Consider the following 14030-nt stretch of genomic DNA (forward strand, 5'->3'; position numbering starts at 1 on the left):
AGGGCGTGCCGGGAGTCAGGGGGCGTAGCATTCACGGCACGCCTCTATTCCCATGGAGACGGGCAGGGGGCAAGGGGTGTATCTACAACAGTCTGAATGACAGGACCGGCCCTTCTGGCATTTGCCAGACATGCCAGATGGACAGTCCGGCCTTGGTGAAGGGTATGTGGGAAGATATGTGTGGCATATGAGGGGTATGTGGGGAGGTCTGCGTGGCATGTGAGGAATATGTGTGGAGGTCTGCATGGCATGTCAGGGATATGTGGGGAGGTCTGCATGGCATCTGGGGGGTACAGTATTTGGGGAGGACTGTGTTGAGTGGAATTTAAAGATTATGGGCTTTATTCAGCATCAGTTGCAGTTTTGCTAAAAATGCAAAACTGCTATCACTCGCATGCCGGGGGCCGTCTAGCACAGAGCAAGCCCGCCCAGCATGCTAATGGCACCCAGCGATGCATCGCTGATTTAGGGTAGCCCCCCTGCCTGCGCAGCCTGGCTGCGAAGTGATCTGTGTGGGGTACGTGTGGAGGTCTGAGTGTCATATGAGAGGTATGTGAAGAAGGCTAACATACGGGGAGGTGTGAGTGACATGATGGGTATGTGCGGAGGTCTGAGTGGCATATGTGCAGAGGACTGACATGTGAGGAGGCCTGTGTGGCATCTGAGATATATATGAAGTGGTCTAAGTGGCAGGTGGGGAGGTCTGAGTGGCATGTGAGGGGTGCACAGAGGTCTTAATGACATGTAAGTGGTATGTGAAGAGGTCTGAGTGGTATGTGAGAGTTAAAAGCAGATGTCTAAGAGGCATGTGTAGAAGTCTGAGTGGCATGTGTGGAGGTCTAAGTGGCATGGTGGCACATGTTTGAAGGAATAATTAGCATGTGATGGGTATGTAGGGTGGTCTGACTGGCACGTGTGGAGGTCTAAGTGGCAGAGGAATAAGTAGCATGTGATGAGTATGTAGGGTGGTCTGAGTGGCATGTACGTGGTATGTGAAGAGGTCTGAATAACATGTGTGGAGGTCTAAATGGCATATGTTTAGAGGAATGAGTAGCATGTGATGGGTATGTAGGGTGGTCTGAGTGGCATTTGATTTTTGGAGTACATCTGTGATTTGAGGGAATGTGGGGTCATTTAATGGAAAATGGAGGTTATGAGTGGCATGTAGTGTAGTTTCAGAGCCAGTGAGGTGCATGTGGGGATATTTTTGGATGAGTGATGCAGGAGTATCAATGTTGGCTGTTTTTTAATTCTTGATATAAACATTAAAGTGTGCACCTTTTGAAGGGTGGTGGGGCTGCAAATGACCCTTGAAGTATGCCAGGTTGTCCATCACTGTTTTATATAAAAATAACTCTAGTTGCTATGGGTTACAGCATTTATTTTTGTAAAAGTGACACATCATATCCTTTTTTTATGGTAGGTCATTATTTCTTGAACAATCCTGGTTGTTCCAGAACCTGCGTCCCTTATAATACTGACCTATTCACCCACCAAATCCCACCTGTGTGCCGCCATTATACCAGGGTGGCACACAGGCTGCACAGCAATCTTCTCCACTGACACCTGGGTACTGTAACAGGAGTTCCTTATAGGTTTCAATCAGTTTATTTTATTACAGTTCACTAAAATATAATCTTACAAAGAATACAAACATACAGTATAAAAAAAAAACCACAACCTGCTAAGTACTGATTTATAACTTGTGAATCTGGGTGCGGAATTTAAGCCCAGAACTTTGTTCTATAATTTAGGCAGGTGCACAATTTGGGGCATGGGTGGACAGACCCTAATCTGGATCAGATCTGTAATGATATTATTGGAAGTATCCGAGCCGGAGCCTTTACGGAGTCTCTGGTCATTGATGATTATTTCCCCTTCCTGGCTTTTCCCTTTTGGTGTGACCTTGCTACACCCACCAGCCTTGCGTGTCCCTATTAAGATGACATACACTTTAAGATTATCTGTCCAACCATCCAACTGGTTGGTTGATATCCTGCAGTTGTGGGGTCGCTTAAAGACCGGACAGGTCTAGCGATACCCCACAACTGCAGGATATCAACCAACCAGTTGGATGGTTGGACAGATAATACGTAGATAATATGCTGCAATCACAAACTTTTACTTTACAGGCGATTCAGATAAAGGGATAAACAAGCAGCTGATAGAGAGACTACAGCAAGCAGACTGGCTGGGACTTGTGGTTCCACGTAGTCCCGCTGATGTGAGAGCTGTACTTACCTTTTGGAGGGGAGGTAGCGTCCTGATGCAGTACAGTACATTGGTGAAATGAAACCATTTATATCCACAAGCATCCATCGTTATGGAACAGACATAGGGGGTCATTCCGAGTTGATCGCTAGCTGCCGTTGTTCGCTGCGTAGCGATCAGTGAAATAAACGGCTAATCTGCGTATGCACCGCAATGCGCACGCGCGTCATACGGGTACGAAGTCCTTTGTGGTTTTACACTGGTTCTAGCGACGATTCCAATCGCACAGCCGAACGCAAGGAGACTGACAGAAAGAGGGCATTTATAGGTGTCAACTGACAGCAATCATCGCACAGGATAAGTAAATACAGGGCTGGTCTTGTTTTGCAGAAAATGTGTTTGCAGGTGCTCTGCTGCACAGGCGTTCGCACTCCTGCAAAGCGAAAATACACTCCCCCATGGGCGGAGAGTATGCGTTTGCACGGCTGCTAAAAACTGCTAGCGAGCGATCAACTTGGAATGACCCCCAAAGGGCCTAATTAAGATCTGATCGTAGTAGCAAATTTGTTAGCAGTTGGGCAAAACCACGTGCACTGCAGGGGGGGTTGGGGGGGAGGGCAGATGTAACATGTGCAGAGAGAGTTAGATTTGGGGTGGGTTATATTGTTTCTGTGCAGGGTAAATACTGGCTGCTTTAATTTTACACTGCAATTTAGATTTCAGTTTAAACACACCCCACCCAAATCTAACTCTCTCTGCACATGTTATATCTGCCCCCCCCCCCCCTGCAGTGCACATGGTTTTGCCCATCTGCTAACAAATTTGCTGCTACGATCAGGTCTGAATTAGGCCCATAGTGGGCCGGATGTAATGGATTGAGAGACAGCCGGAGCTCCGAGACTCCAGCCGGACTTGTACGTTTTTTTTAAAGCACCGAACAATTACAAGGCAAAACAAACCTGGTTTGGCCTTGTAAACGTTTGCTGCTTTAAAAAACGTACAAGTTCGGAGCTCCGGCGGTCTCGCAATCCATTACATCTGGCCCACTATGTGTTACCTTTATATATACATATCAGCACTGCAATGTTGCTGATAAAGGTTAGAAAAACAAAGCGCTAGATGAACAATGCTAGAGGGGAAAGATGCAGAAGGGAAAGATGCAGCAAGAAATAGGAGATGATAAATCAAAATAATAAATAAATAAAATTAGAATAAGGTAAAAATGAAAAAAATATAAATAAAATAAAATAAAAGTACAATGTTTAAGCTCTTTTATGATAAATTGCTGTTTGGTGAGGGCAAAAAAGAAGGAGTCCTTTAATGAAGGTCTTACACCGCCTTATTTGGATGCTAAACTGTCCCTGGTTCTAACCTTTGTGCTCCGTCGTTCTATGACCGGAGCTTGTTGTTAGCCGGGCGCTCCTATCAGCGGCTCAGTGCAGCAGGTCTTCTTACGGCTTTGCGTGCTGGAGCCGGGCGCTTCTGTTAGCGGCTCTCTGATTTTTTTTTAGCTCGGTGCGGCGGGTCTCCTTACCCATGACTAAGTGCGCATGCACGAAACGCGTTGGGACCTTAACAGCTGTTTTTCGGGAGGAAGGAAAGACGCTGGCACGCCAAGCCGCAAGGAGACCCGCCGCACCGAGCTGAATAAGCATCAGAGAGCTGCTAACAGAAGCGCCCGGCTCCAGCACGCAAAGCCGTAAGAAGACCTGCTGCACTGAGCCGCTGATAGGAGCGCCCGGCTAACAACAAGCTCCGGTCATAGAACGACGGAGCACAAAGGTTAGAACCAGGGACAGTTTAGCATCCAAATAAGGCGGTGTTGACCTTCATTAAAGGACTCCTTCTTTTTTGCCCTCACCAAACAGCAATTTATCATAAAAGAGCTTAAACATTGTACTTTTATTTTATTTATATTTTTTTCATTTTTACCTTATTCTAATTTTATTTATTATTTATTATTTTGATTTATCATCTCCTATTTCTTGCTGCATCTTTCCCCTCTAGCATTGTTCATCTAGCACTTTGTTTTTCTAACCTTTATCATAAACAATATATACAGAGCTGCTCCAATTACATTCACAAGCGCAGCAAACGGTTCCATTTTTTAACTGCAATGTTGCTATCTGACTGCTAGTTGTATATACACTTTAATGTGCACACAAAGGCTCAGACCCAAATTATCAGCATTGATATCATTTACAGAGTCTTCATCCCATTTCATAGTGTTGTGGACATTGGTATTTGGGTAAAGAACCCTCCGTTACTTAAAGGGACATTTGAAAAGGGCTAGAATAATGTATGTTATGTAAAGTGTATGTGAATATGCAGTTTTTGTGTATACAGAATTTGTCTTACGTTCTGTAGTTTATAGTGACAGTTCATTAGCGATAAAGTTATTAGTAACTGTGACTGTATTTTTATTTATTGTGAAGGTAATATGGAAGTCAATTTCATTTCATTTATTACAACCATCTTGCTGCCCCCTTTCCAGTCTCATTTGGGGCTAGTTAAATATTCCATTTTTGTGCATGCTAGCCTGGTCGTGCATTTACTTTGTCTGGGGGAAGAACCCTTGCCTCTCTGCTGGGATGGGGTGTGAGTTGGAAGTTGTCGCCAAACAAAGAAGCCAGAAAGTCGATCTATCAGAGAGGTAAGTCCAACTTGCAGCCACTCCACACCATCCAAACCATCACCTTAAGCGGGGTATCACATATATAAACAGAACATGTACAGTACATACAAGAAGATGCAGATGAGGAGACATATGGTAGGGAGGGCCCTGCATGTGAGAGCTTACAGTCTAGAGGATAGTGTTAAAAATATAGATGACAGTGACTGGATAATTCAGTAATGGTACTGTTTCCTGCATTAGGGTCAGAGGATTGAATGCTGCCATCTAGTGGTGTCCCGCCTCTTCTGCTGGTAGTAATGCACCAACGCCCGGCTCCTCAGAACCTCACCTGTGAGATTTCTTATCCTCACAGGTTAAGGGTCTCAGGGACAGAGAGACGTGCTGGATGAAGAAGCTGGTGACAAGACCAAGACCTCCTTACCTGGATATCACTGAGGAGCCTGGTGGGAGAAAGGACAACAGGTTACAGGTGTGTACATACTCTCCAACACAAAATCACGTCGACATGAGATGCATTATTCAAGGGGAAAGGAATACAATTCTAAAAGTGTAATAAATTTATCCCCAAGCCGCTCCAATGGCAATATACAGTACGTGTGAAAGCCGTCTTCAGTCTACGGACATGAGTGGCCACCGATATGGAATATAAGTTACAAGAGAGCTCTGCAAACTTAGTTTTCATTTACATCCTTGAGTTGACTACGCTATTTACAATCTGTACATTTTTCTGTCACCTTATGGTAGAAATACAGCATTAATGTGCAACTTTAAGGGATAATTGTGGTTCCTAGGTATAAATGTAGTACAGGTTGAGTATCCCATATCCAAATATCCGAAATACGGAATATTCCGAAATACGGACTTTTTGAGTGAGAGTGAGATAGTGAAACTTTTGTTTTTTGATGGCTCAATGTACACAAACTTTGTTTAATACACAGTTATTAAAAATATTGTATTAAATGACCTTCAGGCTGTGTGTATAAGGTGTATATGAAACATAAATGAATTGTGTGAATGTAGATACACTTTGTTTAATGCACAAAGTTATAAAAAATATTGGCTAAAATGACCTTCAGGCTGTGTGTATAAGGTGTATATGTAACATAAATGCATTCTGTGCTTAGATTTAGGTCCCATCACCATGATATCTCATTATGGTATGCAATTATTCCAAAATACGGAAAAATCCGATATCCAAAATTCCTCTGGTCCCAAGCATTTTGGATAAGGGATACTCAACCTGTATAACACTGCTTGCCAGCCAAGGCCTGTTCAGGTAAATTATAAAAAGCTGATAGGAGGAAATAAGTCATGTCTGAAAGAGGAAAGACACCGAAAAAAATCTATCCTATAACCTCAATTTTACAAGTACACTGAGAAACTTTCAAGAAAAAGCAAAAAAAACAAAAAAAAAGCTCCAATGTTTTTCTAGGGACCATAATGCGATCAAAAAGATTTACAAATATGTTTGCAGTGTTCCTTATATGGGGATGCGTTAAGCATCCTGGCGACGTCCCGAAGGTGAGTACCGGGGGTTCAGGGTTAGGGCCCGGAGGGGTTAAAGGGTTAGGCACTAGGGGATGGGGGTGTTTTAGGCACTAGGGGGGGCGTGGTTATCCATAGCTGCTACCCCCAAAGGGTCAGCCGTAGCCAACACCCCCCGAAGGATAGCTTAGGGGACAGGGAAGGGTTAAACATACTTACCCCTCTGCTATCGGGATCTTCAGTTTCGGGATGATCTTCAGTTTCGGGATGCTGCTGTCGGTCATGTGACCGCCGGCATCCCGACTGCCGGTATTTCGGATGTATTCCCTTACATGAGCTTCTTGAAACACAACAAGGCGAGTTCCTACAAGGCTGCTGTATTTCTTCAAGATTTATTTACTAAAGTGCGGGTTTACAAAAGTGGAGATGTGGCCAAATGCAACCAATCACATTCTAGCAAGCATTTCCTAGAAGGTGCTAGATAAGTGAAAATAGATAAATATGGGCAACAGCTCCACATTTGTAAACCCACACTGTAGTATATACACCCCTTTGACTTTACACCTTACTGCAATTCGGGATTTTGGAGTGGTGCCTGTTTAAATCCTCAATATTGGGAACATATAGAATACGTGTCACTTGGGAGCGGCCTACGTTTTGGGATTGACTTGGAGAAAAAAGGCTGAACAACACAGGGAGAAAGCTACAAAAATAAGTCATGTGTAAGTAGGCCCATGTACATAAGCGGGTGTGCAATATCCAGCAAATTACAGCCAAAAATGTCACCAACACATAGGGGTATATGCAATTGCGGTCGAATTCCCGAAATTGTCGAAAAACGGGACTTTTTCGCCCAAAAAAAAAAAATCGACAATGCAATTCAGTACTTTCCGTCAAAAAAACGGACTTTCAAAATTCGACTTTTTGAAATTCGACATTTGTCAAATTCGACATTTCTGCAATGGTACAAATGCAGCAATTCGCCAAAAGTATATTCAATTGAAGTTTGGAAATTCAACAACAGTGCTTTTAGACAGTAAATTCGTCATTTTCAATCCGCCACACTTTGGTGGGGGAATCTAATAAAAAAAATGTAAAACATGTTTTTTTGGGTGTTTTTTTAATTGGTAATAGCATATCTATTTATATTAGAAGGGATTAGGTAATTGGTTTGTCCATTTTGGAGGCACAAGTATTATTTATATATTTTTAAAAATATTACTATTTTTTTTAAATGGAATGGTAAAATCCCGGAAAAAAAATGGCGTGGGGTCCCCCCTCCAAAGCATAACCAGCCTCGGGCTCTTCGAGCCGGTCCCGGTTCTAAAAATCCGGGGGGAAAAAATTACAGGGGATCCCCCGTATTTTTAAAACCAGCACCGGGCTCTGCGCCTGGTGCAAAAAATATGGGGGACAAAAAGCGTAGGGGTCCCCCGTATTTTTTACACCACCATCGGGCTCCACTAGCTGGACAGATAATGCCACAGCCGGGGGTCACTTTTATACAGCGCCCTGCGGCCGTGGCATTAAATACCCAACTAGTCACCCCTGGCCGGGGTACCCTGGGGGAGTGGGGACCCCTTCAATCAAGGGGTCCCCCCCCAGCCACCCAAGGGCCAGGGGTGAAGCCCGAGGCTGTCCCCCCCATCCAAGGGCTGCGGATGGGGGGCTGATAGCCTTGAGAAATTTGAAAGAATATTGTTTTTTTCCAGTAGTACTACAAGTCCCAGCAAGCCTCCCCTGCAAGCTGGTACTTGGAGAACCACAAGTACCAGCATGCGGGAGAAAAACGGGCCCGCTGGTACCTGTAGTTCTACTGGAAAAAAAATACCCAAATAAAAATAGGACACGCACACAGTGATAGTAAATCTTTATTACACACATGTCGACACACACATACTTACCTATGTTCACACGCCGACCTCTGTCCACTTGTCCAAGTAGAATCCACGTGTACCTGTGAATAAAATTATACTCACCTCATTCCAGTGTCCAGATTATAATCCTCGTACTTGGCAAAACAACAAAACGAACACCCGGACCAAACGAACTGAAAGGGGTCCCATGTTTACACACGGGACCCCTTTCCACGAATGCCGGGACCCCACGTGACTGCTGTCACAGAAGGTCCCTTCAGCTAATCAGGAAGCGCTACTTCGTGGCACTCACCTGATTGGCTGTATGCGCGTCTGCTGTCAGACAGCGCATCGCACAGCTCCCTCCATTAGTTTCAATGGTGGGAACTTTGCGGGTAGCGGTGGGGTTACCCGCGGTCAGCCGCTGACCGCGGGTGACCTCACCGCTGACGCAAAGTTCCCACCATTGAATATAATGGAGAGGCTTTGCGATGCGCTGTCTGACAGCTCAGACGCGCATACAGCCAATCAGCAGAGTGCCAGGACGTTGCGCTCGCTGATTGGCTGAAGAGACCTTTCTGTGACAGCAGTCACGGGGGGGTCTCTGCATTCGGGGAAAGGGGTCCCATGTGTAAACATAGGACCCCTTTCAGTCCGTTTGGTTCGGGTGTTCGGTTTTTTTTTTTGCCAAGTACGAGGATTATTTTAAAAGATCTGGACACTGGATTGAGGTGAGTATCATTTTTTTCACAGGTACCCCGGATTCTTCAGTGACGAGGGGGGCGTGGCAGTCGGCGGGTCAACATAGGTAAGTATGTATGTGTCGGCATGTATGAAATAAAGTTTTACTTTCACGGTGTGTGTCTCCTGTTTTTATTTGGGTATTTTTTTTCCAGTAGAACTACAGGTACCAGCGGGCCCGTTTTTCTCCCACATGCTGGTACTTGTGGTTCTCCAAGTACCAGCTTGCGGGGGAGGCTTGCTGGGACTTGTAGTACTACTGGAAAAAACAATATTCTTTAAAATTTCTCAAGGCTATCAGCCCCCCATCCGCAGCCCTTGGATGGGGGGGGGGGGGGACAGCCTCGGGCTTCACCCCTGGCCCTTGGGTGGCTGGGGGAGCCCTTGATTGAAGGGGTCCCCACTCCCCCAGGGTACCCCGGCCAGGGGTGACTAGTTGGATATTTAATGCCACGGCCGCAGGGCGCTGTATAAAAGTGACCCCCGGCTGTGGCATTATCTGTCCAGCTAGTGGAGCCCGATGCTGGTGTAAAAAAATACGGGGGACCCCTACTCTTTTTGTCCCCCGTATTTTTTGCACCAGCACCAGGCGCAGAGCCCGGTGCTGGTTTTAAAAATACGGGGGATCCCCTGTCATTTCCCCCCCCCGGATTTTTAGAACCAGGACCGGCTCGCAGAGCCCGCGGCTGGTTATGCTTTGGAGGGGGGACCCCACGCCATTTTTTTCGTTTTTTTTACAGTTTTTTCACCGTTTTTAAAAAACCGGATCAAAATCAGTCAAATCGGCCGTTTTTCGACAGCGGGACTGTCGAATCCGTTTTTTATTGAATATGGTAAATTTCGGCACCCACTTGCCGGAATTCGACGGTCGAATTGTGTCGAATTAAAAAACGGGCGAAAAATTGCCGCGATTCGCCGCTAATTGCATATACCCCATAATCCAGCATTATACTATTCTTACATTTTCTATCATTGCTATAAACTTGTAGTCTTCAAACCTAATGTCCCCCGCTTCCATAAGGCCTACATTAATCCAAAATATCCAATAACCTGTGATATTGTGTACATGATTCAGGAAACGGCCTTTTACACATTTAAGTGCAGTAAGAAATTTGCTGCGATGTTCCGTCGATGTTTCAGCAATAAATCTTTACTGGACTTAGCTCAGCCCTCATAGCGGTGCAACCAAAAGCCAGACGAGGTTTTCCTACCGTAACAACAGGACGCCTGCAGCCGCACATCGCATGAGGTTCCATGGCGGCTAATTGGATTAGAACAGGCTGACATTTGATAGAATGCTGATGTGGCAAATCATGATAAGGCAGCAGCTAGGTCCAACTACAGATTAATCACCATTATGTCTATTTCTCCAGCCAAAATGCATGGTCTGAGCGACCTAATAAGAAGCTACATAGCTGCAAAGGTGGTGTGTGCCTCAGTGAAAGCTCCGCCCTTCTCAGGGCCAGTCATGGTCGATGATCACAAGGGTTGGCCGAAGCTCTTTCCAGGACTATGTGACATTGTCACTACCTGAAACCTGCCTATACCTCTCTAATAGTGCTCCATAATATGCTTTGTCAGCAGTACATTACATACTGGTACATTTATTTATTTTTACGTCATGCCATAGTTCCCTTTATGCTGTGGCAATAACCGTGAGCGCCAAGCCTCCTGGTAGAATTTGTAAAGTCTAATATAGCAATGAAATAAAATGCAATAATAAGAATTTACTTACCGATAATTCTATTTCTCGGAGTCCGTAGTGGATGCTGGGGTTCCTGAAAGGACCATGGGGAATAGCGGCTCCGCAGGAGACAGGGCACAAAAAGTAAAGCTTTAGGATCAGGTGGTGTGCACTGGCTCCTCCCCCTATGACCCTCCTCCAAGCCTCAGTTAGGATACTGTGCCCGGACGAGCGTACACAATAAGGAAGGATTTTGAATCCCGGGTAAGACTCATACCAGCCACACCAATCACACTGTACAACCTGTGATCTGAACCCAGTTAACAGTATGATAACAGCGGAGCCTCTGAAAGATGGCTCACAACAATAATAACCCGATTTTTTGTAACTATGTACAAGTAATGCAGATAATCCGCACTTGGGATGGGCGCCCAGCATCCACTACGGACTCCGAGAAATAGAATTATCGGTAAGTAAATTCTTATTTTCTCTATCGTCCTAGTGGATGCTGGGGTTCCTGAAAGGACCATGGGGATTATACCAAAGCTCCCAAACGGGCGGGAGAGTGCGGATGACTCTGCAGCACCGAATGAGAGAACTCCAGGTCCTCCTCAGCCAGGGTATCAAATTTGTAGAATTTTGCAAACGTGTTTGCCCCTGACCAAGTAGCAGCTCGGCAAAGTTGTAATGCCGAGACCCCTCGGGCAGCCGCCCAAGATGAGCCCACCTTCCTTGTGGAATGGGCATTTACATATTTTGGCTGTGGCAGGCCTGCCACAGAATGTGCAAGCTGAATTGTATTACACATCCAACTAGCAATAGTCTGCTTAGAAGCAAGAGCACCCAGTTTGTTGGGTGCATACAGGATAACAGCAAGTCAGTTTTCCTGACTCCAGCCGTCCTGGAACCTATACTTTCAGGGCCCTGACAACATCCAGCAACTTGGAGTCCTCCAAGTCCCTAGTAGGCGCAAGGCACCACAATAAGCTGGTTCAGGTGAAACACTGACACCAACTTAGGGAGAGAACTGGGGACGAGTCCGCAGCTCTGCCCTGTCCGAATGGACAAACAGATATGGGCTTTTTTGAGAAAAAAACCACCAATTTGACACTCGCCTGGCCCAGGCCAGGGCCAAGAGCATGGTCACTTTTCATGTGAGATGCTTCAAATCCACAGATTTGACTGGTTTTAAACCAATGTGATTTGAGGAATCCCAGAACTACGTTGAGATCCCACAGTGCCACTGGAGGCACAAAAGGGGGTTGTATATGCAATACTCCCTTGACAAACTTCTGGACTTCAGGAACTGAAGCCAATTCTTTCTGGAAGAAAATCGACAGGGCCGAAATTTGAACCTTAATGGGCCCCAATTTGAGGCCCATAGACACTCCTGTTTGCAGGAAATGCAGGAATCGACCGAGTTGAAATTTCTTCGTGGGGCCTTCCTGGCCTCACACCACGCAACATATTTTCGCCACATGTGGTGATAATGTTGTGCGGTCACCTCCTTCCTGGCTTTGACCAGGGTAGGAATGACCTCTTCCGGAATGCCTTTTTCCCTTAGGATCCGGCGTTCCACCGCCATGCCGTCAAACGCAGCTGCGGTAAGTCTTGGAACAGACATGGTACTTGCTGAAGCAAGTCCCTTCTTAGCGGCAGAGGCCATAAGTCCTCTGTGAGCATCTCTTGAAGTTCCGGGTACCAAGTCCTTCTTGGCCAATCCGGAGCCATGAGTATAGTTCTTACTCCTCTACGTCTTATAATTCTCAGTACCTTAGGTATGAGAAGCAGAGTAGGGAACACATACACCGACTGGTACACCCACGGTGTTACCAGAACGTCCACATCTATTGCCTGAGGGTCTCTTGACCTGGCGCAATACCTGTCCCGTTTTTTGTTCAGACGGGACGCCATCATGTCCACCTTGGCATTTCCCAACGGTTTACAATCATGTGGAAAAACTTCCCGATGAATTTTCCACTCTCCCGGGTGGAGGTCGTGCCTGCTGAGGAAGTCTGCTTCCCAGTTTCCACTCCCGGAATGAAACACTGCTGACAGTGCTATCACATGATTTTCCGCCCAGCGAAAAGTCCTTGCAGTTTTTGCCATTGCCCTCCTGCTTCTTGTGCCGCCCTGTCTGTTTACGTGGGCGACTGCCGTGATGTTTTTCCCACTGGATCAATACCGGCTGACCTTGAAGCAGAGGTCTTGCTAAGCTTAGAGCATTACTAAACTTTTCTAAGCAGCTCTTTAGGAGAGCCACCTAGATTGCACCCTTCTCGGCCGGGCACAAAAATCTAACTGAGGCTTGGAGGAGGGTCATAGGGGGAGGAGCCAGTGCACACCACCTGATCCTAAAGCTTTACTTTTTGTGCCCTGTCTCCTGCGGAGCCGCTATTCCCCATGGTCCTTTCAGGAACCCCAGCATCCACTAGGACGATAGAGAAAAATCTTTATTAGGTCTAACCCCGTAAATCGCTCTAATCCATACAGCAGTCCTCATAAAGGGCAGGCCAGAGGTTTTTAACCCGTGGTCACCCAGCCTGTCCTCATTCAGTAAATGTTAATGGATTTCTCTTTAACTTTGATAGATCAGCATTGATTTCACAGAGACTACAGGAAAATGGCTCTCAAGTGGAGACCGCCTTTTGTTCACCTCACAAACCTTGCTTAACATCATCCTATCGTCCCTTGAGAATACCAGCCACAAATCTCTTGGTGGACCTGTTGGTACTGAGATGCAGCCCGAGAACACTGTTCTCGAGACGTGACGGGCTGTGCTGGCTGACATAATCCTGGCCTTACATTGTTCTGGCACTACTGCCAGGAGAATACACTCTTCAGTCTTGCGTACAGGGGTCACTGTCCTCCATAAATCCTGTGGACAGCGCCATGGAGAATATTTGCATAATATGGACGGCATTTTAACATTATTTCTATTTAAATACTCTGTTACCTTTAAATATAGTTATCGGTTTTGGACGCATTTATGTTTCATAACGAGGTGCATTATACAAAACAATCTTCCTATGTTATAGTATTACATTGCGTAGTGTTTTATTCCTTGGCTCTGGAGGACGAGTAGGGCTCATCCTCAGCAAAAAACTTAAAACTGCGGAGAATGAGTCCCACTCATCCGTTTCAGCGATTGGGGTTTATAGAACTAAAAACAAAAGTTCCCCTTTTCTCTACTGGCCCTGACGACAAGTAGGGACTGCAGACGCACTGCTGGAGGGATCGAGAAGCGTCATTAAGCGCATGTGTTTGAATGCGGAGAGGGACTCTACAGCTGTTTTTCTCCCCCAACAGCTAGCAAGATGGGGGCACCTTTGTTTGAAGAAGGGAAGTCCCCTCTTTCACACAAGGTGCCCCCATAGAAGTTACTACTTGGTGATCATGTTAAAGAGTGATCACCGGG

Source organism: Pseudophryne corroboree, chromosome 10 (genome assembly GCF_028390025.1).
Source record: "Pseudophryne corroboree isolate aPseCor3 chromosome 10, aPseCor3.hap2, whole genome shotgun sequence".
Lineage (NCBI taxonomy): Eukaryota > Metazoa > Chordata > Amphibia > Anura > Myobatrachidae > Pseudophryne > Pseudophryne corroboree.